General features: G+C 34.3%; 1 protein-coding gene across 1 annotated transcript in view; it reads left to right on the top strand.

The window, feature by feature from the left end:
• The first annotated feature begins 9,405 nt into the window (after positions 1-9,405).
• LOC105146192 (monocarboxylate transporter 4) overlaps positions 9,406-24,462 on the top strand; it is an 80,334-nt gene continuing 65,277 nt past the window's right edge. Inside the window, exon 1 of the mRNA XM_011056297.2 lies at positions 9,406-10,046. The gene's annotated coding sequence lies outside the window, so the exon portion shown is untranslated. The remainder of the gene's footprint in view (positions 10,047-24,462) is intronic.

Here is a 24,462-nt window from a genome sequence, read left to right as displayed (position 1 = left end):
CAACGCGACTAAATTTCTTATTTCTTTCTTCTTCTCGAAGCGCATCCGAGAGCGCCACGAAAATCGAGAAGATATACCGATGCGCTTGCCTCTGTTAAATTTCTTAAGCTGAAAAACTGCAGGGTGAATCTCTCGAGTGCACCGTAGATAGCGGGAAGGATGTAAATTCTCACCTTCAATCTCTTCAAGACGCTCCGCCACCCCCAATAATGTACATCGGTACATTTATCTAGGCAACCCGGAGGAAGAAGGCAAGAAAGCGTAATAACGTCCCACCCATTCCCCTTTTCCTCAGCGAGTGTCGGGTTTTCACAAAAGCCCCGTCGACCGTTCGACCGATAAGGGAACTTTCCATAATGCAAAACTTTGCGGCCGGCTTAATTTTCCGGCGCCGTATACAGAAGTGTCTATTGATCGCGGTAAGTTCCTCTTCGCGGTATGACGTAGCGAAATTGTGCGGGTAGGCAGTAGAATGAATTGTCTTTTGGACCCCATCGTTGGTGTAAAGTAAATTATGTCACGGGCGACGTGTCACTGTTGGATCGACCGATCACGCAGATTCGATCACGCAACCTCTTTGATCTCTTCGTGTCTTCTCAAGCTGACCGCGCGAAAGCTTAGAGGTCTGATTCTTGAAAAATACCGCATGCATGAAAAACTAGGAGAATCTATTATACAACGTAATGTATACCTATAGTTTTTCGTTGCATGTATTATAGATTTCCTCAGTATTTTCGTATGTGATATTTTTTGAGAATAATGCGGGACCTACAATAAAAGTCGTCAATAGAAATCATAGCGATCGTAGCGGTCGTGTCGTAGAAAATTGATTAATCATAGCCGATTATTCTTTTCATATTCAACTGTGATTGGTTTATTTTTTATGACTTAAGACTCTACGACCGCTATGATTTCTAAGATCCCAGAGAGTCTGTAACTCTTAACGATATCGATATCATTGCACTGCCGTTGCGCAGGTATTATATATGATGAAAAAGCTGCGCAAGGCAGTATAATGATACCAAACTATCATTAAAAATTATAAATTGTGGAGCATTTTCGCTCCCAAGATCATTCCTAGCGAAAATAAAAATCGGAACGTAAGTCTCCACCAATTAATGTGAGATTATAACTTTAATTTTGATCTAACTTACTGTTTATCTTTTTTAAAATCTTAATTAAAAAAAAATAAATTAAGAAGAGTTAAGATCGAATTAGTTTATATAAGATAAAGTTAATCATACACTGGTGGAAGTGGACTTAATGTTCATTTCTATATACAAAGACTATAGATTGACTGGTAAGAGATGATCTATGTTGGATTAACTTACTGTTTATCTTTTTCCAATTTTTAGAACTAAAAAAAGATAAAAAGTAAATTAAATTAAGATTAAAGTAGCTCTGTATTGGTAAAAACGGGCATAAGTCGAAAAGAAGAATGACTGAAGTGTAAACAAAATTTTTTTACATAGTCGGTTCTGATTTTAAGGCCGTCTTAAAATACACTGAAAAAAAATTGTTTATTTGACTAAATTAATTTAATTGATTTTATCTTTTTTGTTGGAGAATGTAGATATGTATTTAAATATACTGTGCTTCATATGACGTAAATATATTTTTTATATTGTAAAAAAGATAAAGAACTAAATTAATCTAATTAAATGAACAATTTTTTTTCTCAGTGTGTTAATACTGCTCTGCGATTGATTTATGACATCTTTAAGACGGTAATTAAGATGGTATTATAAAATATAAGAGAATCGATTATAAATACTGACTTGAGAGACAAAAATTGAGATAACGAAACGTAAAGACGTTTATTCCAAAAAAATATATAAAAATATATTAAAAAAATATATATATATTTGCAGTATTGTATCTATTTAATTCGTCTATTGTTGCTGAATCAAATCCGTAGAAGAATCGACAGTCATTAAACGAAAAAGAAACAAGTTTTCGCTTCCGAGTTCACAGTAGCAACTTTATTAAGAATTTCATCGATTCGAACAGGCGATTGACATTCAACTTCATATATTTTGTCACGGAAATTGACAATTCACGTTATTTAACGCATTGATTTTCACGGTGGTCATCCGCGACCAATGGTTGACCTTTTAGTGGTCACTGATATCCGATACTATTGAAATTTTTTACGATGCTTGCAAAAACCAATATTTAATATAAAATTTTGAAGAACGTAGTATGTGTGTTAAATAGTAATGTAAAATAAAAATTGTCTTGCTTAATATGTTGAGTCTTTCACGAGAATGTGGACTGATAACTTTAATCATATTAAATATTTTATCGTTATTTGGTTATAATTATGAAAATTGATGTGCACAGTAATAATTATGAAAATTGATGTACATTGTAAGACGCACATACGAAACTCATTTGTCAGGCAATGTTGACACGTTATTTGCTGTTTTTACAATTAGGTAATTTTGTTCTTGATGTTATTTTCACATATTATTCTATTAGGTACGCAACTAAGTTCTCGCTGTTATTTTGATGAAAATGCCATCAAAATAACAGCGAGAACTTAGTTGCGCACCTAATAATATGCTATTTAAACCAAAAATATTATAATTATTTAAGTTTTAACGCTCAGCTGGATATTTTTTATATTCAATTAAAAATTACTATTATTAATTGTTAGGTGTTGGAATTAATTCGTAGCGTTTTACAAGTGATGGGAAGTACTTTCATTAATGTATTTTTTAATGCTCATGTGAAATAAATAACATTCTTTCATTAAAAAACGCTACGAATTAATTCCAACACCTAATATGTTGTATATCATTAATCCATAATTTATTAGATAATATTTGAGATCACACACATACATTATCTATATAAATTTATTCAATATTTTCTTAAAAAAAAGCTTAGAAGAAGTACAAAAATAGATTCTTGATCAGTAAAAAAAAGCTACTGTGAAAAACTGAGCTTCATTTTCTCATTGGGATATAAAAATCACTCTATGTAACTCTCTATTCCCGAGTTATTTATATTTATTTTTCATCAAACACAATAAAATTTTCATTTTTTCCACGAAAAAATAAAATCATGCATAGCGAGCACTATTTATTATGTTGCCAACTATACAAGCTCACATAACCAACGGTCAATATATTAATGTCTTTCTCTGAATCGCTTAACAATAAGTCTTCCATGAAAAAGGGGATGCGCGTTACGGAATATTATATTCGTAAATATATGCTAACACACGGGAAGGTTGACGAAATAAATGTCTTCTCTGAGAACGCGTTTATGGGGTGAAGCCCTGGCACGGCGGAGCGTACAATGTAAACCGACCCGATATTGAAAATTAAAATTCTATACACCCGACGGGAACGCGACTGCACCTCATATCTTGCGCCCGCTCTTCCATCATCAAAATAGTTCATCGACACAATGTCGGGTATGTAGCGTGCGAGGCACGCGCGTTTGGACAAGTGTTCGAAATACTCGGCTTGCGAGATTTTCCAGAAAATCTGCAGCATACACAGGTAATTCGAGCTCTCGAGCTCTGTGACTCGAATTCGATTGAACGTGATCAATTCGAAAAGAATTTTTTTCTCACCAACACATCTTAAATGATCCTTTCTAAAAATGAAATATGCTCTTCTACTTATAGAAAAGTGTTACTGAGAATAAGTGAATACTCACTTTACTTTTCTTTCTTTTCAACAGTTATCTTTAACAAAGAATATTTTCTGTAGTATAATATACTCACAAATATATAAATTTTAGAGAAATTTATTATTATGCACTCAAGAATTTATAATATTATTTTTTTTTTTGAAAAACATAAAATTGATCGTAGAAATGACTTTATATAATAAAAAAATCAAGTTTGTTTTAATTTACTAATCTTGATTAAAGTGTTATAAACTTATTAGGATTCAGAATATATTTTGAATAAACGTGATGCTTGTGATGAACTTATTGATTTATGATTTATAGATTTGCGGATATATGAACTTTTAAAATATTTGAAATAAGTAATTATTACTTGTGTATACTGAGTAAAAAAATTTTTTCAACTAAACACATTTAGTTGTTTGCAGATTTGGTTAATTCAACAAATTTTATTTAATTTGTATTTAACCGTAGTTTGCTTAACATTGAACAGTTTGTTCAATTAAGCAACCTAAATTGATGGTTATTTAATTTAAATTTGAAAATAAATAAAATTTGTAGAATCAACCAAATCTATAAACAATTAAATGCGTTTAGTTCGTTGAACAAATTTTTTTTCTCAGTGTATAGTATTAAATATGTTTTATGTGTAGAAATGAAAAAGAAATTAGCAACAATAACGAGATTGAATTTTGGAAGCTATTTTCACAATTTCTATTATTACTTTTTATACTTCCATTTAAGCAAGTCACGATAACGTTAAAACGACGTTAAGATAAATGGTGACTAGTCGGAAAGTGACTTTTAATAATTATTTTGGAGCTATTTTGACGCCACTTTCCCTTATAGAAATCTAATACTGGCCAATTTAATACTAAAAAATAGTAATTAATTACTTATATGGAGTACTAAAAGCATACTGCACAAGAATAATTTCAATATTTAAAATAAATAATTAATTATTGTCTTTTACTATTAAATTGACCAATATTAGATTATTCGAACAAGAACGTCTGTAATGCGTTATGTTACGTTGAGTATTGATCGTAACTGTAGCTTGTACGTAATACTAAACTTTTATCATCATACAAACAAAATTATAACGTAACGTTAAACATTATGTTATAATTTGTGCGTGATGTAAGTTTACTATTATGTCTTACAGGCTTCAGTTTACGATTCAGTTACTTAGGGTAACGTAATGTGTTTAAGTATCAAATGACGTCATGATAACGTCCTGTGATATTATGATTTTATAATGACTCTGTGTTCTACGTGGATTCTTGTGTGCGAGAGCCTTACATTTCTGTAAGGAATGATGTCATTATAACTTTTTGTCGGTAAGAAAACCATCTCTGTTAATCAGGTTAATTATATCGCGTTCATTACAGTCTAGAGATCATGATAAAATTTAATAGGCTTTCTACATAAATTATCTAAGCTTTAAGTCTTAAATTGTAATAAAAGGATCGATCACAGTCATATGTGAGAAGATAATCGACTATGATTGATCAATTTCTTACGGCTTAAGACTTAGTTTATTGTAGAAAGTCCATAATATTTGCGTCCGATGCTTGCAAAATGGGATCGATCGGCGTCTACCGTTCAGTGTCCAGAAACGATATCTCGGTAAGTTATTGAATACACTACACACGCGATATGGCTAAACAATGCATCGCGACACGAGCAAAAAGGATTATTGGCCGTTTAAGAATCGATCGCGTCCGCGTAACTTTTTTTGACACGATCGGGATAGAACGTACATTTGCGCGTTAAGTACACATACGACGAAAAAGTTCTCTCACTTTTTTACCTGGGCAGGCATACGGAGTATTTTTAAGGGTTTAGTCACGTCGCAAGGCACAAGGGAAAAGTTTGCAGGTGATATCTGCCCTAGTAGTCGGGAAGTGCAGCAGCCTGTTATCACTGGTAAGTACTAATAAAAACAGTTGTTAAAAGGAAGTAACGTAAAAGAAGGAAACTCTCGGAGAGACTCGTGCAGGTAAACACATAAATAAAATTAAAATTTGCAATTGTCGTCGTCGTCGTCGTCGTCGTATAACTCGCGGTTCCCCGAAATTATGAGGTGAACTTTGAGAGAGAAGAATTTAAATGGAAAAATTACGTTGCAAATATCTTTGACATATAAAGTGCCCGTTACTTTTGCAAGTCTTTTTGGACGATGTCGCCATCCGGTATCGGTATCGGAATTGCTATTTGCAGACGGATCCGTGAGGAGCATGAATTTATCGCAACGCGGAATGGAAATCGGCAGTTGGATTGACACCGCGTGGTGAGTGCAAGAAAGTGCACTTGCGTTCCACTGAGTTTTATACGGAAAGAAAAGAAAAGAGTTTGAAAAAGGAAAAGAGCGTTTGCTTTTCGCGAACCATTCGCACGATCTTAATGGACTAACGCATCGTCAATATTAGAGAAAATAAATTCTATAATACTCCGTTAAATCGGACAGGCGATAAAAAGAGAACTTAAGATTTTATCATTACTTTCTGGAAAAGACGAGAGAGAGAGAGAGAGAGAGAGAGAGAGAGCGCACTCGTGCAGAATATAAAATTTCGATAAACTCCATTTTCGCGCAGATCCTATGTGCATAAATTGACAAAGTAATTTGGCCATTATTATATAAACAAACAGATGGACAATCTGGAAATAGTGAGTAAAATTGCGGAGAGGAAGAATTCTGTATTTTAAGTTAGAAAGCTCACCTCACATTTTGAAACCGCCCGAACCAACGTCGATAATATAATCCGATTTTCCATGTGCGTCTACATATATCATATGCAGGATCATGGCCTAGAGGGCAGTGAATTGTTAAGCCTGGTCGTGAATTAATCCATACTGTCGGCGCAATTCTCAGTTTAACTCTTGCGCTCTCGCTAGGGTATAGTTAACGTTGTATCTAATCATCATATTTCCTTGGAAATGGCGATTGAAGTGTAAAAACGTGGAATAAAAGAATTCTGTATTTTGAATTAGGTAGTCTGATTCCTAACTTCTTTATGCACTCGCATTTCCACCCGTTCTCTAAGAGCCATTTGAACAAATACTGATAAGTTTACTCGATTTTCCATCTACGTCTATAACGTAGATGAAAGAGCGAATTGTTAAGCAGTGTCCTAAACTAATTCCTACTGTTGACGTAATTCGATCTAACTCTCGTGTTCACTAGGGTGTAATTAGCGTTGCATCTAATTATCATGTTTCCTTGGAAACGACGAATGAAGTGTAGAATAGCAGGATAAAAGAATCCTGTATTTTAAATTAGAAAGTTCCGACTTTTCTCTCCTATCTCTACTTCCTTATATACATTACAGATAAAAATCATCGAAGAAGGTAGAAATTTTTAGCAAAAAAGATCCACTAAAAACCAGTTTTTTACTCCTAACAATTTTTTATATTAGAATATGTATTTTCCTTGGACATTTGATGCTATAATATTGTATTAAAACTCTGTTTTTCCAAAAGAAATTTATCCAAAAGAAATTTTTGTTTAAAAATAACTATAAACAATTAAAATATAGTATGATTAATTGGCGATGGGATGGATACGCATAGATTTAGTTTCCAAGGCTTTATCAATATATTAAATACTGCAACGACGTAAAAAAAAGACGATTCTTCCTCAATATTTTAAATTATGAAAGGAAAAGATATTAAATAATATTGAAATAACGTAGCCCTTAAACGTGTGTTTTAACAAGTTCTGTATCTTCTTTTAGGATTTTATGAAAAAGACTTTTTTTTATTTTAAAAAACTAGTTTTTCATTCTGAAGTAAAAAAAAAAATCTGTTTTTTTTTTCATCTCTACTATACGCTCGCACTTCCATTCGTTCCCTAAGGCTCACTTGAACAAATATTGGTAAATTAATTTCAATTTTCCATCTTCGTCTGTATCACGGGATAGGATCACAGAGAGAAACAGTGAATTATTAAACCGAATCGTGCATAAAATCCTACTGTTGATATAACTCTCGGTCTAATTCTCACGCTCGTTAGAGGCTAGTTAGAGTTGCAATTAATAATCATAGTTCTTAGGAAATGATGACTGAACTAGAATCGCGGAATTGAAGTATCCTGTACTTTAAGTTGAGAAGATCGACTCCAACTTCCCAACACTCACATATCGACCTACTCTTTTCTAAAGCCGGCTCGAACCAACGTCGATAATCTAATCCGATTTTCCATCTCTGTCTATATCGTAGGCAGGGATCATCAGCTAAGGAAGGACCGAATTGTTAAGCCAGGTCGTGAACTAATTCCTACTGTTGGCGCAATCCGTGTCTAAGTCTCGCCGAGGGATAGTTAGCGTTACATCTAATCACCATACTTTCCTTTGAGACGAGTTTTCGAACTTGCCTCAATTTATCTTCGAATCCAATTTTCCCGTAACCGCATTCTTACTTTATAATTTAATACAGGGACGAACGGCCTTCAGTCATTCAAATTGCCTTCGACCTGGCAGTAAGCAGGGTTGGGAGACAACGAATTACTTGTAACGCTTTTATCGTTACTTTAATCCTTTATTGCCTTTATATTTATTCGATAAATAGCATTATTTTACTAGAACGCACGTTTTTTAATAATAACATTAATGTTTAGAATCAATGTTTAATAAAAACTTTTAATAAAATCTACGCGTTTGTGAATTACAATTTAAATTCCTGAAAGTAAACATATATAAAAAAATAAAAATGTTAATATAAAGAATTATAGAGGATTTTAAGTTTATTAGATAAGTTTGATATAAAGGAAAACTTTTTGTATAGAGACTTAGAGTTTAGAGTTTTAATATTTCAAGCTTAACTTTACTAAATTTAATTTTGATTGTTACATTTAATATTGATTATTAAATAACGTAATTTTTTAATCTAATATCTCATCTTAATATCATAAAAAGAACAAAAAAAAAGTAAGTAGAAAATTATGGTAATGCGTTACTTTTTAAAATTAATACCGAATAAGGGTGATCCGTCATTTTTATGAAGTAATTTTCCAACTCTGCATAAACTGGCAATAAATTAACATTTAAAGAATGATTGATATTACTATTGTATCGGTAATAAAAAAGATCGCACTTTGTATTCTCATCACGACATTGCGACTCATTTGCGACATTCAGAAGAAGAGATAAATAACGAATTAATGAAAATCGATATAATAAACAATACTGCGCGTGAATCATGAAAACACAAAGGTTATTCTAAAATTATCCCCCGCAAGGAATTATTTTCAAATTTTACATAATACAACGATGCTCCGAGTGCGCCAGTATCTTTCATTCGATATTGACTTTCGGATATCGGTATCTCGAATAATATTGCGAGTAGGCAGAACCCAAATAAAAATCACGAACGCCAATTATCGAAAATAGTATATACCATACCTCGATAATACCAACATTATAGAATACTTAAAAATCCGTAATCGCTCATAAGAGACTAGAGTAGAGACTAGAGCCAATCTACTAAAATTGCAGAACACGGCGTGCACGAGAAAAAGAAAAAGAAAAGTAGGAGAAGAGGGGGAGCGAGGCGACGTGGTGGAGTGACGTGGAAAGGGAGAACAGCGGTAGAGGAAGAAGGTAAACTAGGAGGAGAGGCGGGAGGATACCATCACGGACACCGGGGGTTGGAAGAGGCTGAAAGGGAGTCTCGCGTCGGGGTATGGCAGAGGGTGCGGATGTACCGCGGGGCGAACAGGCGGTCGGGCGGGCGCGAGCGGGAATAACGGGATAGGGATGCTGCAAGAGTGCAGAGAGAGGTGTTTCAGTCGCGCGACGGCTCTCGTCCCGGCTAGTCGATCGAGCTGTCGTTATTACCAAGTTAATTGCAACGGTCGTGTTTCGTGGGAGATCAGCGTCGCGCCCGCGACGTGCCCGTGACGCAGCGAAACCTCATAGTTTTGCCGCGGTTTTTCGCGCAATTTTTCCCGCTGATTAGAGAAAAAGAGCTGGGACACCTCGCGCGCACGGCTTCCTCGCGAAACGTACCGCTCCCCTCCACTCGCCCCTGTCGGACGCGGGACTTCCTCGTCGGGCAACCACCTGTGCCCGTCGACGCGATCGCGCCCTCCCGCGTCATAGCACCGTTATGGTCATACCGCGGGCGCGTACGCACCGAGCCGAGGAGCCGAACGACGGCGGACGGTGCGTAAATTGCGTAGAAAAACCGTAACGTGACCGCGTCCGTCGTCATCCTCCGTTGCTGCAAGTCAATTCCGGAGTCAAGGTCGTCCGTGGAGAACCTCCGCTTTTCTCTTTCTTTTCTCTTCTGGCTTCGAAGGCTCGAGGGGTGGAAGTTCGGCAAGTACCACTCGCGCCGAGCGCTACGAGTCATCGATTGAGGATCATCGCGGACAGCGACAGAATTTTCGTCTGACGGAGGTAAGTTATGAGGTACGCTTTATGCTAAATCTCTCGCCTGCCTTTCGCGCGCCCGGAGTATTTCTCGGGTGTATTAATTTTTGCTCGCGACGGGAGGTGGAATTGATCTCGTGCAAGGTACGAGAGGTAAAGAGCGTGGGTGATGTTCCCCGTGGCGATTTGCCTAACGAACGCCGCTTTTTGCGCCGCGATTCACGGCGGAATTTCGAGTAGGAAAAAAATCCATTGGATGCCGAACGCGCGCTGACCGCTAATGCGTGTCCGCATTAACGTATAATGTATAAATAACTGCCTTCGTAGGACAATAATTGAAATGTACATTAAAAAGGAATATAATGTCTAGCTAATTATCACTTCTTTAATGTGTTCGTGTTAATTATGGCTCTAGCTTGTGCAAGGTTATTGTCAATCGATTGCTTGGGTTATAATTTTAACTTGGCGCGGTTTTTCTTCGTGTCGGGACGCTTTCTAGGCGACACACGGAAATCGACCAAAAATATATCAGCATCGAAGAACGATGCAATGGATTATAGAGATCGGTATTTTTTTTTTCTTGTTATCGACATTCGCTTTGGCTATACAAATCTATTAAAATACAAATTTCCTGTCTCTCGAATAATTTTATCACAGCGATTTTGTTCAATTTACTGCACTCGAGTTTAGGTTAATTGCTTTCTCATTTAGTATGTAAAATAATTATCGAATAATCGGTCATTCACATTTTAATTTCAAGTTGTTACGCGTTTATAATTAATTGTTTTACAAGAAATATGTTGTTTAACGAAATATTTTTCCGCATCTCCTTTTTTCTTTTTTTTTTTAAATGGCGATTATTTGTCAGAAATGACAAAAATATAAAACAATACCATTTGTAATTTCATTAAATTTCGTGATTAACAAAATGTAATAATTCGACGACTTTTTAAGTAATTGATTTATAATCGTAAAATTATAATACACATATTATGTAAAATTATGACAAGTATTCTTGTGAAATGCCAGCTAATATGTCTGTAAAATGTCATTAATTGATCATGAATATTTCTCATTGTTCGACTTTTAAAACAAAGAAATACCGTACGTCCTACGCTGAATTCATATTTTGATATAAAGTAATTAATATTAATACTGCACATTAACATACGTGATATGAGGAGGTTATTTCAAAAATTTCAAAATTAATTTTCTTTTAATCATAAAAGCGAAGCTTTAATATTGATAAAAAAGTGAATAATTCTAAAAAAAAGATTTAAAAAAGCTTAATCATCTCTCATCTTAATTTTATTTATTAAGCAATCATATTTGTATTTGAAAAATATTTATTTTTGATTTTTTCCATCTTTCTTTGATAAATAAGAATTATATGAAAAATATGCGGAGATATCTCAATCTGATATCTGATAATTTACGATAACTATTATCACATTTATTTTCTGATAAAAGAATCATGAAAAAATTGAAAACTGTCCATACACACATATAATTATTAAATACTCGTAACTACGTTGCAACGTAATATCTTGTAATTCAATTCATTTAATGGCCTGTGACAATTATCACGCGTTTTATTACGACCGAAATTGCTAAAATATTATCCCAGGAAATTTATGGTAATCGTGAACAAATTTTCGAACATATTTTTTTCACGTAGCTCATCCAAAGACACGCTTGTTAAATTTCCAGAGGACATTGCAACGTACGTAGTTTCGTACTAATTACTTTCTCACGTCGGACTCCCTTTTTTTGCTATCAAGGATTGATGAATGGGCTCTTATCTCGCAGAAAAACAGAGAAAGCGAAGGTGCGAGCATCCGTAACGCGTATCAGACCAAAATACGGGTATTTCCTCTTCAGAGCGGCAATGAGTGAATGATGAGGGGCGAGAGAAAGGGAGAGGGGGGGGGGGAGAGAGACCTTCACACGCATATCACGGCGATTTGTGTGCATAATCAATTTGCTCGCGCATCCCGCGGATTGGCGGAAGCTCGATAAAGCGCGACGGCGTTTGATCGCGTAGGATTGGCTAGAAAGCCGACGTGTGCCATATATACGTGAAATCTCGGCTAACCGTGCACGTACAAAGCGTACGGTTGCGTATGTTTATATTGTGCTCGGTCTGTCGCGTCAGTGTGTGCATGCTCGCGCGCGCGCGCATGAATGTATGAATGTATGTGTACGTGCCGTGTACGTGCACGCAAATACGGCAAATGCTTCAATGCACCCGCGCCGCATTTTGGGCTGCTCAAACAGACGAATACATTTTCATGGAATGCAAAATATGAAGCAACGGTTACTACCGCTCCATGAATTAGTGAACACGGTCTCCATCTCCGTGCGCGTATTTCACCTGGCTGATAGCGAATTCCTTCCTCGCATCCCGGCTGACAACCATAATTCACAGTTCACGGTTAAGCGTAACCTTAACCCTTTCAGTCGGCCCGCCGCCACTGCACCGATTCGCGGAATGACAGCATAATATTGAAACGTTCCGGTATAATGTTTGAAGATATATATTAGTTTGGTGTTTAAATCTAATTAGATCTGATTTTCGGCGCGAGAGATTATGATGTGCGAGATTAGGGGAATTTGTACTAAATACATCTCTCCTGCAGTTATATACATATATGTAAGTAATATTTAACAGTCAATAATAAAATATTTTAATATTGAAAAAAAAATTGTATCAGCAGCATGAATTTAATTTTGTCAATTTATAACTCTATTAATAAAACAAATATGTCACGCCCTTGTTTTAATAAAATTGTATTTCTTTTATTAATACTGTTATTGAATTAGCAATTTTCAATTAAAATCATGTTGTTGATACGTCATTTTTTTCAATGTATATTATTTTCTGTATATATTAATCTAAGGATATTAATATTAATATACATTAAATTCATTTATTATAATTTGGCCATAAAATATAAAAGAATTGAACGTCACATAGTTTTAACTGTTTAACTATTTAATTGATGATGATTTGACTATACCACTAAATGTCAAAATCTAAACCGAAATTAAAATTAGTTAAAGAACAGCTTCTGATTCTATTATTTATTTGCACGAACTTATTTCACTATGTTATTGAAAATGGATTAAATTTGCGTTATGTATACATTCATGCGATGTGTAGTTATAAATTACATTTTTCCTTAAAGGTCTTTGTCAGTTCAGAATATGATGATAATATTTTCAGCTCATTTTCGAAGAGTTACCTCTAGTATTATGCTGGTTAATCTTACGTGAAACGAGTTTATTTACAAAGTAAATCTTTTTTCGTCATCTTCTCACGAAAGCAAATTTTGATACTGCAGAGAAAACTACCGAGATATTATTGTACATTTTCCAGGAAAGTGTATCACGGCTATTATATTTATTTGTCAGACGGTAGAAGATCGTTTTCTCGTGGATGTCTCACGAATGTGATTTGTGGCGGTTTTTCCACGAACGTGTATATTCGATTACAAATAACGATAAAGTACGTCTTTGGACGACGAAATAAATTTATCGTCGTGTACATGATGCCGCGATCCACTCATCTTATATCCACACGTGATCTTTCCATTTTATTTTCTTTTTCCCTTCGAGAAGAAAGCCGTTAATTTTTACATGGTATGCCAAGTTTTTACAAGTTTATTTCAAATCTAATTATAATGAACAAAATTATAATAACATTAAAGTATAATCTAAGAATTACATACCATAATTCAATCACCGTTCGTAAATTGAAAAATATATATAGAAAAAAATTGTATCGCAATAAAACATTAAAAAATTAAATTTATGCGTGCTATATATTCACTGTACATCACTATTATAAGGTGAGATTACACATTTATTATGTCTTAATCTGCAAAGGTTTTTCAAGTCTCTCATTTTATCTTATAGATGAAAGCTTCTTGTCTCGCTTCTTATTTTATCTTATTAATTTATTATTAAATAAGGACACAATATTTCTACTCAAGACTAGCTTAATACAGGCACGTACCTGAGAATAATATTGTCTATAATTAAAATTAATTTATATTGGATATTATAGATACATTCAGGTTCTTCGCGCGGTATGATAAAAAAAAACATGTCTCGTGAGGTATTAAAATTAAAATTACAAGAATAATGGGCTAATAAAAACGATAATACTCCGTTATTAATTTTTCAGAGCTGAGGAGGAAAAGGAGAGAAAAAACGAATTTTCTGAAATTATAGTATTTACTTATACCTGTATGCAATTAATATGTCAGTCGAATGAAATACAAAAGTGTATCCTGTCGCGCATGATTATTTGACATTTTATTTTCTCTTTGTCTTTCTTTCTCTCTCAATTTTTGATAAACAAAATGGTGTTTTTTCATATAAACGCGTTACAAATTATTTTATTAATGTACATTAAATTCATTTATTATAATTTGAGTATAAAATATAAAAAAGAATTGAACGTCACATGATTTTAACTGTTTAACTATTTCATTACGTGATTTAAATACCACTAAATGTCAAAATCTAAATCGAAATTTAGAATTAGTTAAAGAATAACTGATTCTATTATTTATTTGCATGAACTATTTCACTACGTTATTGAAAATGGGTTAAATTTGCGTTATGTATGATATTAATTATTAGTTTCATTATGTTGCATATTTTGCAAAGATATTTACACGCATATGTAACATCCTCCAAAATTTTCAGGATGACATTTTACGGTTCGTATGTTTTTTATTACCCGTTTTCTCCTGTTGCACTGTTGACCGAGTTTTACGTTCTGCAAACAGCAGGCTTCATGAACGTAATCAAAATAACGAATACACACACACACACACACAGCGCGCGCGCAGAGGATCGAATTAACTAGACTGGAAATCTGTCGTCTGTTATTATTACGGCAAAATGTTCTCGATTTTTCCCTTTCTTTTTCTTTAGCTTTTTTTTTTATTTTTATGAACGTGACGACTGCTCTTACTGTTCAATGGAACAAATTACGTTCTCGTTTGTATGAATGGGATTCGCTTCATCGTGCACCTGGGATACATTGCGCTAATTACGAGTTTCGCAAATAAACCGTCAGGGTTAATTTTCGGCGTAATTAACACGAGGAAACCTCGTTCTCTTAATATGCGAAACACAATCTTGTATGATTTCACTCACAATCAGTTGGCGCACAGTTATTGATTTCGTTCGATAAGTGCTGTATATCTACGACAATCTTGCATGCGATCAGTCTCTCGAATCGATTCATTATAGGAGTGTTCCGATGGCGGACTGTGCTTAATCGACTGTGCTTAAACAATGCACCATCTCCGCGCTCTGGTATCACGCTATAAATAAACAAGCGCTCGCTGGCCAAAATTTTCACCGAAATCCGTCGTGATGTTATCACACGGAATAGCATATTTAGGTCGGGAAAATATACATAATCTCTGTGTTCTCGTTGCGCATTTAGCGTCAAATATGCCCGATTCTAAACCTTCGTTTGCATCCGGCAGAGCCACGCAACCACGCCTGGCGTTAAATCCGAGATGGGAATATGAGCTGAAGACCTCATGTACTCATGTGTACACAACGTGCTATCTTCTATAACATAGCATCTCCTATGATGTAGCGGAACAACATCTACGTACTAAATTTACGACCAGGATGTAAATCAATACTGGGTGTAGAAAATCGATGTGGAATATTTTTTTAATTGTTATTTATTTGTCTTACTGAAATACAAAAAAATTTGTGTTTAGAGAAATCTTTCCAACTTTGTAAACAAACGATCCAGTATTATTGAAGATTTTAACGAAAAAAGTACCGGCACATCAAAATTGCACGCGATTGCATACGTTAATGCACGCATTATTATACATTGTGTAATAACACAATAACCGCGCGTGGCTTTATAAAGACTACAGAAAAACGCATTTCCTATTATAAAAGACAAAAAGGAAAAAAGCATCTCACATTCAATGCGGGCTTTTGTCCGCGAATGTCGCGTCTGAATTTTTCACGACTTTCCGTCTTATTGGGTTCCGTAATCCCTCAACTCTGTTGAAAGCTATTTTAGTTGAAGGTTTCTCTTATTAATCGCATCGATATCCGCGCATGTGGTCTGGTAGTGAAAAATTTGCTATTTGGAAAAACGCATTGAATTATTTCACGTTGGCCTATATTCTAAAAAAAAAAGAAAAAAATCTTGCGCGTGTAAAAGTTTTATATATAATATAATTTGAAGTTATATTAACATAATATTTTACACAATCCTTAAAGAAGATTAATTATATAGACTTTCTTTCTTTCTTACACTTTTAATAACGAGAAATTAAAAAAATGTAACGTTATTATTTTTACTATCCTTTGACCGTCAATATTAAACATTTTGGTAACAAAGTTTCATGCATAAATTAAAATTTTTCTAGAAAAAAGATAATTCTAGATTATTCGAGATTATTAATTATCCGCTGCTTTTTTGTTTCTTCTTCATCTCAAGCATTTTTAACGCTCACCTCTTTCTTTATAATTATAATTATAATAAATACGAATAATATTATAAAATATAAATTTTATTTACCACTTGTACGTACATAAAACTAATTGATAAATACACGATCCGAGAAATTGCTACACGAAAAAGCAGAAATGCATTTCACCATCGAACGAACCTTTAGTTCCGGGTATACAAAGCAAGCGCCAGTCAAACGCGGAATTCATCAAGTATGGAAAAAACCGGATTGAATTTTTATTCTTTCGCGTGTTTCACAGGCGGCGTTAGGACGTAGCGTAGTTTCGCCTCTATTCATTTACAGGTACTATGCCAGCCAATAGAGTACAATGAATACGGTGAATTATCGGTCGGTGTGTTCTCTTTTTTCGTGCGAATCTCGAAGCGTAAGATTCGATAAAACTATTCCGGTGCATTCGGTGTATCTCAATGACTGCCTCTTACAGTACAGTCTATCGATTCGTTGTTAAACTCTACTCTTTTGTTAACAGCGACTAAAAAAGACAATTTTTTTTTACAAAAAATTATATTTAAGTGCCGCCATTTGAATAAATTATTCGTACAAATGATGTTTATATAGTGAAACAAATATTAAATTCACACTTTGTTTATAAATACAGATAACAAAATTAAATTAGCTTGTATGAACCAGATTGTCTGCTAGATTATGATCATAAATGGTTCCATTGTAATATGCATATCATGAGAGGCAATCTTAGCAGGCTTAACCCTTTCAAACTTAGTGAGTGACATAATTCGCGCTACATCTATCATTATAGCTTACTTATCAGATGAATTATTCTCAAGGTATCACCCTCTAGCGATAGGAGATAATCGAATGGAAACGTAATCATTAAACTTTACAAGCGTAGTCAAAGGCAAGATCAACACGTTTACGACCAACGTCATATTTGAATGATATATACGAGCCGGTTTGTGGTTTCGCTTCTCACCGTACGCTACTGTCATATATCAGGGTAACCAAAGATTTATATCCATGCTTTACGTACAGAGGTACAGAATGATGATCCTTCCTTATTGTAAGCTTTAGCGGTCGTCATTTCCATTTCACGATTAAATCTGTGTTTTTCTTAAGCACATTCTACTTGAATCAATTGAAAAAGACAAGGTTTTCTTACTTATATTGTACAGCCATGAAACACGGAAGTCACAAAAACGTTTTAACTCCGAATTGCTACAATGATTCAAACGTGATATTTAAATATAAATTGATTGCAATTAAATTGCTCAAGATTTCTGTAAGAAATATAATACAAGAGTACGTAATAAAACAAAATACGTAATAAAAATACAACATTCTATCAATTATATCGAAGTTTTAAATATAGTTTACAATAATTTTAGCGATATGAGCCTTTGAGGCTATCTTACGCATGTAAATAAATTTACCAAATTACATAGCAACGCACTTAGATGCGATGTATGCCGTCTAATTGTGGCGCACCGCAAAGTTTGTCACTCACATTTTTGAACATCGCTTTACACTTACTAAACCACATCTCGTCGTGAACATGTTAACTCGACTCTGCCATCACGGGTTGGTAGCGGGATCACCGCAGGATCCATGTCGCCTATGTATTTACCATCCGGTTGGCCATCGTGGTGCCACCGAGCAGAACGTCACCATCGCGCTGGTGATTCATTTCTCACTAAAAGGAGAGAGAAATCGGTTTCTGGTTGACCGGGGAAAAAGAGCCGACATTTGCGTCTCGCACGTGCGAACACGAAAAATGTACGATCCTACGACGATGCCTAAATTCGTGATCCACTGGGATCAACTGGAAACTTATAGTCAAAAAATATCGTCTCGGGGGATGTTCGCACGAAGAGAAGGTAAAGGCAATTAGCTACTGCCATAAATTACCATTACGCGTTCACGAAGCGGCGCCTGGGATTCTATCAACCCCAACCGATCCTTTTTATTCATCCGCTCTGATTCCTGATATCGGGTTAATGAAACGATCCACTGCGCGAGCACGGTGCCGTTGCAATCGATTTTAGTTAGGCAGCGGATGTCACATCCGCGCGTGGATCGTCTTGTAATATGAACCGTGGAAGGTTACGAAGAAGGATAGCGGAGGGGCAAAGAGAGCAGAGCGCAGAGGAAAGGGAGAGAATTATGATAGGGACAATATTTCAAGCTGTCTAAAATAATTGCCTTCACGATGATACGCGTGGAATTAGTAATAACGAAATTAATAGTCAGGTTACACAAGTCATCGCGGATCAATCATAATAATTTCTAATCTTAGCATACTGTAATATCACAGGTCATCCCGCTTTGCAAACATTTACGCTTTCAATGAAATATGATTTACGCACTGAATGATACTTTAAATTAATATTCATTTGTATTGGACAAATTTTGTCTGACGCTAATGAATATTAATCTCGTAGAAAAAGTAAAACGTATATCGAAACATGTAGAATTTATGTGCGATACTGTTTGAAACGTTGTTAATTTGCATGAATGTTTGCAAATTAGCAAATCATTAACCGCCGTCGTAAATCATTAGCTTACGGCAGAAATTGATCCTAATATTGTGCGGTCGATATATCGGCGTGTTAGTATTTCGGGATGTTATCATCGGAAGCACTCGTTAATGGACTGGCCGGAGGAAACGGAGATACGCAGAGTCCACCGGTATATTACCGGGATACCGTTTTTCCGGTGACAATATTGAGGGTGGAAACGCTCCATGTCCTCTGGGATCTATATAAATCTAAGCTGTTCGCGAATTGTTACATGCACATTAATCTTCTGCGAACGTTTTGTGCAATACCTCTTGAAAGTCATGCGAAGATCTATCACTCACTAAGATAAAAATAACGATACGTTGCAATATATTTTTGCTGTCAAGATGTACGTGTCTTTTAACGTGTTAATTTCTGTTTTCGTTTGTTCTTGTCACATGAAAATTCTAGTAGCGATATATTAAAAATATTACCTTACGCTTATAAATTAGATATTGTAAAAGAGATTTGTAACTTTATTAAATTGTTTTTATAAATTACAATTTAGATAAATTGTAATTTTTTAAATATATAATAAATATATATTTGAAATTTGAATTTTTATTCAATAAAAACCTTGGGGTGCTATTTTTTTTTAATTCTCTGGAGCTGACGCAAAATAAAACCACGGTTACTGATGCCGTAAAATCCGTTTAATTTATGTTAATTAAAAGTACTATTAATTTCAAGAAAATAAAACGACATAACTCGTACAAAAAAGAGAATGAAAACCATGTACTTATATTTTAATATGAATAATCAAACTTTGCGGATATAACACAAAAAAAAAATTAAATTGTTTGACGTTTTTTTACAAAGAGATTTATAATTGAGCGGGTCCAGTAGGATCGCCAATTCCATTGGGATAATACTATAACATCCAACATTTCAGATTAATTTTGTTAAAATATTTGATACTTTTCTACATCTTTTACAATAACTTTAAAATGTAATTAGGCAAATTAACGTAACACATAAATTATTACTAAAGTAGAATTTCTAACTTATCAGTTTCTAACTTATCGAAGATAAATTCGTTTTCTGACTCGACAGCAATTAGGTATCACATGTCACGCATATATTCTCCGTTATTAGCCCATCGATCTACTCGAGATGAATTAAGGTAAATTCAACGTTCAGATATAATAAGGCGAAGGAACGTTCGATTACACAAGCTGAGAGCAAATCGCCACGTCGTAGAGCTACCCGCGTTCGCGGTCGCCGAATTTGGGCCATACATTTCATTAATGAGATGAGACGGGTGCCGTGCAGGGGGAACGATTAAGGTTTGTAACCTGTGGTTAAGCCTCAGTGGTATCGGTCTACACGCGAATGTCAGCTTCGTATGAGCGCGCATATATATGCGCGAGAACGCACGAGCGCACACATGTAAACCATTGGCACAGGAATCGCCGAAAATGGAAGCGAATTATCGAATTTTCGGGATATTGGCATTCAGAGCGACGTCGCACACATCGCCTCGCGTATATAGGTACACGTATAGCAAGATGTCCCGGAAATGCAGACGCAGAATTTGTCTTTGAAAGAGAGTTCTTGGCGAGAGTTCTCTCTTAGCGAATCCCGTTTTAACAAAAATTTAGAACGTTAGAAATGGTTCACTCAAGTCCTTATAAAAATTTTATATTGAATTTTTAACATATTGTATTTGAGTGTTAATTTAACATGCACACACGCACACACACATACACGCATGCGCGCGCACACATAATCTGATTGTGTGACTTTAACGTTTTGTATGTAAATTGATATTCAATATTTTTTAGTATTAAAATGACACAATTTATGAGAAAGTGGAAGGATAAATAACACGGAAATAATGTTTTTTAAAATTAAATTCTAGTTAGTATTGGAGATGTAAACGAAAAATACTAGAATTTTAGGGTAAAAAAACTCGGAAATTAATGATTTTTTTCCTTCGGCCTTGACAGTTTTTTATTCGGACATTTTTTTTAGGTCATTTTGGTTTTTCGCATTGCTTGAAATCTCCTAAAATTTTTGCACTTAAAGTGCAAAATGTATGATTAGAAAAATAGATTCGAGCGTTGAAAAAAAAAAAGAAAGCACAGATGCTGAATGCAAAGAATGCAAGCAACGCAAACATCTATTAACCTATTCAACTCATTAAGAACTACAACAGTCAATAATACATATTTCGCTTCAGTATAAAATTATAAAGACAAAAGTATCGAAATAACAAAAAAAAATGAATTCTATTTCTTCTTCTACATATTTAACATGAATTCTATATTTTTTTTCTGAATTTTATGTAATTTGGTAAAAAATACTGTTTTTTACAGTAAAAAACTAATTTTTAACTTGATATTACTTTTCTCTGAAGTCAAAAATACCGTTTTTTTTTACATCTCTAATTAGTATTGCGTTAATTTTTTGCGTTAATTTAATTTATAATTTTATTTTATTAATGTATTTTTGAGTTAATTTAATTTATAATATTTGTATTATTTTCTAGCATGTTCCTTGTGTTAAATTAACACAGAAATTTGAGTAGTTTAGGACACACTTTATCATAAATTTTCCAACTAAATACTTTGCTCTTTGACCTCGAATTTCACTAGTCGTTTTCTACGGTTGAATCAAAGTCTCATTAAAGTAACGTAAGTCTCATAAAAGAATTATTAAGCTCGTCTTGTTTTAGTTAGTACGAACTGCTCAAGATATTCCGTGTTATTGGTAATGTGAAGTTATACAACGAAATATTCATCGCGCTTGGATCTTGTGATCTCGAAATCTTTTTGATCCAAGTCACATCTGAAATCTTGCAGGACTATTTAAAATCTCTTTGTTTAAAATATGCACGGAACTTGCGTTACTTAACAATATTACTTAACCGGCTCTGCAAGAAAAGGTCTAATACTTTGGGATTAACCCCTGAGCTTTATTGGATCATTGTAATTAGTTAGCCGCGCACTCGTGTTCATTCATTTACGAAATCCCGTAAATGGAGGGTGCGTTAAATTTACGTAGATTTTATTGAATCGTCTCGCAGAGTGCACGTGACATAACTGCATCATTCGTACAATGATCGCGCGTGTTCGTGAGTAACCGCTTATTAAGTTACGACACTTCAAATGCTTTTTCGCTGTAGCCCCGCAAATTCAAATTGTTCTGTACCTTGATGAATATTCTGGTGTATTTGTTCCGTAAATCACGTAGCAGGCTTTTGCAGAACACCGACGCGGAAAACGTCACTACGTAAAAAAAAAAAAAAAAACAAGCATCCAGTTGCAGCGGCACATGCAATTTCGCGCGTTGTCGAACAAATCTGTTGTTTAATACGTTTAATACGTTTAATACGTTTAAACGAGCGGAATTATTTTCAAAGTTAAAGCTCGGCGATTACCAAATGCCATAAACGCTTCCGTGCATTGATCTATTTATCTCTTAGCATCTCAGCGCCCGATTCTATTTTATATAAATGCTTTAGTACTCTTGAATGTAGGTTGCGTTTCACGCATGATGTATCATTTTATCTTTCTTTAATATTCGGTAAACAACAAGAATGATACATTATGCGCATCATGCGTGAAACGAAACGCACCTGTAGACATACCTTTGGCATTTGTATGTAAAAACGAGTACGACTTCCAGTAATCTTTATACTCGTAAAGCGTGCAATATGTGTTTACTTATAACAAGATTAAAGTAATTTTTCCTTCTGGGAGATTTATATTTCTGCTTTTTCGAGACCCTGACAGTAAACGTCACAGTAAATGAATAAATAAAAATATAAAACGTTATTTTGCGTCTAAACCCGGCAGCATTGGTGCTTTGCGATATACATCTGTACCGAGAAAATTGTTTCCTGTTGTGCAGAAGAATATTATTTGTTTTTTATTTTAGTAAAAAATATCATATGATTTTTTTTATATTCCATAACATTTGTTTAAAAAAAAAAACGCATACTTACATGGAAACGACGATTTTATTGAAATATTTAAAAATTCAACTAGATACAGATCTAAAAATAATTTTGGACTATCAAAATAATTATATTTCGAAAAGTGAAGTAATACTGCAAAAAGTTCTGACATTCAAGCAGTTTGAGCATTCTACATAATTATTTTAATTGTCTAACAAAATTATTTTAGATCAGATACTCGGATAAATTTTTTGATATTTAGTAAAATCATTCTCTCTGTATAAAGTTCATTTTAGAAACAATTTTACATTTAGATTGCAAGTTGCATCATCATGACGTTCTTCCTTGAACTTTTTGTTTGTAAAATTATATTATTTAAAAAAACAGCATTACGCAAAATAATTTCGAGCATTCACAATAATTGCTCCAGTTCACATATATTTTGAAGCTATTCTCTAAAGCCTGTATTTATAATTGTTACGTAAAATTCATATTAAAGACAAATTGAAGTATTTAGAATAAAGTTTTATCTTGAAACACAGACGATACAATAAAAAAATCAACTGAGAAATATATTCACTTGATCGCGAGACACGATTATGAAATTGCACTGCTGTGAAATTTCATAGAATTTTTCCGTTAGAATTAGAATTCAAGTAATGAAATTTTCATTTCAAAACGTCCTTTCAAAATTCACCATTGTCTCAGACGACACTAATGAGTCTGTGTAACGAAAAGGGTGATGAGAAAATACAAGGAGCAGAATATTCGGTAGGTTATTTCGTTGCACCTGTATATAGGTATTTCGTGGAAACAACATACTTCGTATAAGCGAAACTGTCGTACGGTCTTGGTATTTGTTTTGGTAGCGACGCGTTACGGCATACGCAAGACTACTGCATTCCTTGTTACCATTCACTCGGTGAGACTCGAGTCGGCAGCTGAACGAGTCGCTTCGTTTGTTGTCGTATTACACATCAAAATGCGATCGCGCCCAAATATCACGAGACGACAAAGACTATTACTTTCCCGCGAGCTATTAGCTCACGCGTTTAATTAATTCCCACGGTTAACGACTGTAAATGTGCTGGCTGTTTATTGAAGCGAGTATTTCGTACGATTTATTCATTTCGCTTAGCACGATAGAGGATGAGAATTATAAATTATTCTATTGCCATACATTTTATATGCGCGCGTATGGTAATAAATTCTGTAACGATACTTAGATTTGATCGTTTATTAACAATACGTATATTTTATATTTTATTGAATTCGTGTAAAATGTATCACGCGCCGAGTACAATTTTTAAATAGTTACGTTTTAATTAGTCATTAACTCGAGATTTATTAAACGTACGGTATCATATGCTATTAGAAATGCAAATATCTTTTTTCAATTTTTTTATTTATAAACGGAACATTACAATGTATGAAACGATCTTTTCCGAATTGATTGGTGTCGGGATACCTTTAATTAATAAGTTACCATTTTGTAATTA

This window comes from Acromyrmex echinatior, chromosome 3 (assembly GCF_024713525.1).
Source record: "Acromyrmex echinatior isolate Ae372 chromosome 3, ASM2471352v2, whole genome shotgun sequence".
In the NCBI taxonomy this organism is placed as follows: domain Eukaryota; kingdom Metazoa; phylum Arthropoda; class Insecta; order Hymenoptera; family Formicidae; genus Acromyrmex; species Acromyrmex echinatior.
This window is presented reverse-complemented; position numbering and strand designations above follow the sequence as displayed.